The sequence below is a fragment of the Lipotes vexillifer genome, unplaced genomic scaffold (assembly GCF_000442215.2).
Source record: "Lipotes vexillifer unplaced genomic scaffold, Lipotes_vexillifer_v1.1 scaffold518, whole genome shotgun sequence".
NCBI classification, from domain to species: Eukaryota; Metazoa; Chordata; class Mammalia; order Artiodactyla; family Lipotidae; genus Lipotes; species Lipotes vexillifer.
The window spans coordinates 1453680-1456487 of NW_006780945.1; the positions used below are offsets into that span (position 1 = coordinate 1453680).

A 2808-nucleotide genomic window follows, 5' to 3' on the forward strand; every position below is an offset into this window, starting at 1 on the left:
GGCTGCGAGAGAGGACCCCGTCCGAGCACCTCCTGAACTGCCTGCAGGGCCAAACCTCCAACGCCGAAGGGGCCTCCCCTCTTGGCCACGACCACCCCTCTGCGGCACTCCACACGTGTCTCTCCTTCCTGGCCTCGACAATACGACAGGGAAAACAGCGCCAGCGGCAGCCTATCCACACAGTACCGCTCTCGCCAGATCCGGCGCCGCCACGGACAACCCCGAGCCAGGCAGAGAGAAGGTCCCGGAGACGGCGGGAGCGGCGGTGATGCGGCTGCGCGTGCGCGGGACGGGGCGAGCGCTGGGCTTGGTAGGGGTGTGAGTGAGCGCACCACCTCTCCCGATACTGGCTTTCCACTCTGCTTCTTGGTCTGCAGGTTAGCGTCGGCGCCGGGGCTTCTCTGAACAGTGTCCGTGGCGAGAGAGCCCTGTCGGTTCTTCGGGCTTGTGTACGAAGGTATTCGCCGCCACTCCCACCCCAAAAGGCTCAAAAGTCATGGGGACAAAATTGATGCAACTGAAACAGCTGTGAAATTGAGACCCCTGGGTTCAATTGAACACAAATACCGGTTGTTATCTCACAAAAGAAAAGCAGGAAAAGACACTCAAATTAGGGAATCCCAGGTCTTATTATGGAAAACCTCAACAAAAGTGCTCCAATAGGGGCTTCCCTGGTGGTGCAGTGGTTGAGAATCTGCCCGCCAATGCGGGGACAGGGGTTCGATCCCTGGTACTGGGAGGATCCCACATGCCGCGGAGCAACTAGGCCTAGGCCCGTGCGCCACAGCTACTGAGCGTGCGCGTCTGGAGCCTGTGCTCCGCAACGGGGGGCCGCGACTGAGAGGCCCGCGCATCGCGATGAAGAGTGGCCCTTGCTCGCCGCAACTGGAGAAAGCCCTCGCACAGAAACGAAGACCCAACACAGCCAAAAATGAATAAATAAATTTAAATTTTTTTTAAAAAGTGCTCCAATAACCTAAAGGAGTTATTTATTTTGTAAATGCCATATGTACAAATATGTAAACATACAAGGAATAGCATAGTACTGGTTCTAAATTCCCAGATAAGCGAGTTTTTTTCTTTTTTTTAACGAACGGAAGGTAATTCGAAATCTTAAAATAAACCTTAGGAAACAGTGCCTGAAAATGTAGCAGCTTTTATTAGTTAGGAAAGAAATTTGATCTGAAAACAAGACAAAATTTCAGTAATTTTCTTGGGGAAGGCTTCTTTCCCTGAGATGATTCTGAACGACCTATTTGAATGGTGAAAATAAGATGACTTAGAGTGGTTAGGAAAATGCTATCACCCCAATAGTTTGTTCTTTAGAGTTACACAGTGTTTAGTAAAGGAAGAAAAATCCTGTTGCTATCACAATTTATCCAAATTCCTATCTCTGAAGACAGCCATCTATAGGATAAAATTTAATGTAGTTTTGCGCAAAATTCCACCCTGTTCAACCATTTGTGTCTGGCTGCATTTTCCAAATGTTTCACAGAGTTTTACTGAACTGTTTCTGACACCAGTGGTGTGGCTACGAGAAATTATGCATCCGTGTCCATTTTCTAGTGGGTAAAAAGAGTCCTAATATTTTTCAGAATGTAAATATATCAGTTTTTAAAAACTGGTTATTATATCTGCTCTATTAAAAATTCTTCAAGCAGCAGAAGTTAAAGCCAAACTTAGTAAGACATTGATAGAAATCATGCCTAATTTCCTTCAGAAAAAGTTATTCTGGGGAATAGGTTGGAAGACCAGCAAGGAAAACCATTTTTCTCCAAAGAAGACCTGAGAAAAAAATAAATTTAACTGCAAAAGAGAGCTCTCCTGTTCACTGCAGGGTGTTGAGCAGAACATGGCCCCTGGCCTCTATCCAGTAGATGCCAATAATATACCCCTCAATAATTGTGACAGCCAAAAAAGTCTCTAGAAGGTGGGGGTGTGAGGATTTGATGAAGGAAGTCAAAAGATACAAATTTCCAGTTTGGGGACTTCCCTGGTGGTCCAGTGGCTAAGACTCCGCACTCCCAATGCAGGGGGCCCAGGTTCGATCCCTGGTCAGGGAACTACAACCCACATGCTGCAACTGATAGTTCACATGCCACAACTAAAGATTCTGCATGCTGCAACTAAAAAAAGGATCCCACACACAGCAACGAAGATCCCATGTGCCTTGACGAAGACCCAGCGCAGCCAAATAAATATTTTTTAAAAGACTAGATTAAAATTAATTAGGTAAATAAATTTTTTTTAAAAATGACGGATGTTCAGTAAACCTACTGTGGCCGTTATTTCATGATATAGGTAAGTCAAATCATTATTCTGTATACTTTAAATTTATGTAGTGGTGTTGTGTCAATTATATCTCTAAGACTGGAAGAAAAAAAATGTCTCAAGATATTCCCAGTGTCCCCTAGGGGACAAAATCACCTCTTTTAAGAGCTACTGGCATAGATATTCAACCACAGAGGAAGAGAGGAACAACCAGGTAAATATATTATCAATGAGATATCCACCTATTTAGAAGAATTACAAAGACTGATAAGAAAATGGAAAAGTCTTTCAGGAAGTTTTAAAGTGTTCACCTTTTGGTCCCCATAATTGTACTTGCCTGTTCAGTGATGTAATACTACTCAACTATAAAAAGCAGTGAAATAATGCCATTTCCAGCAACACGGATGGAGCTAGAGATGATCATATTAAGTCAGTTAGAGAAAGACAAATATGTGATATCACTTACATGTGGAATCTAAAAAAATGATACAGGGGACTCCCTGGTGGTCCAGTGGTTAGGACTTGGCACTTTCACTG

General features: G+C 44.4%; 1 non-coding gene across 1 annotated transcript; it reads left to right on the forward strand.

Annotated features, from left to right (window-relative positions):
* Window positions 1-1990: 1990 nt before the first annotated feature.
* Window positions 1991-2063, forward strand: TRNAG-CCC (transfer RNA glycine (anticodon CCC)). Its single transcript has one exon. It is a non-coding gene; the product is annotated as a tRNA-Gly (tRNA).
* The last annotated feature ends 745 nt before the right edge of the window (window positions 2064-2808 follow it).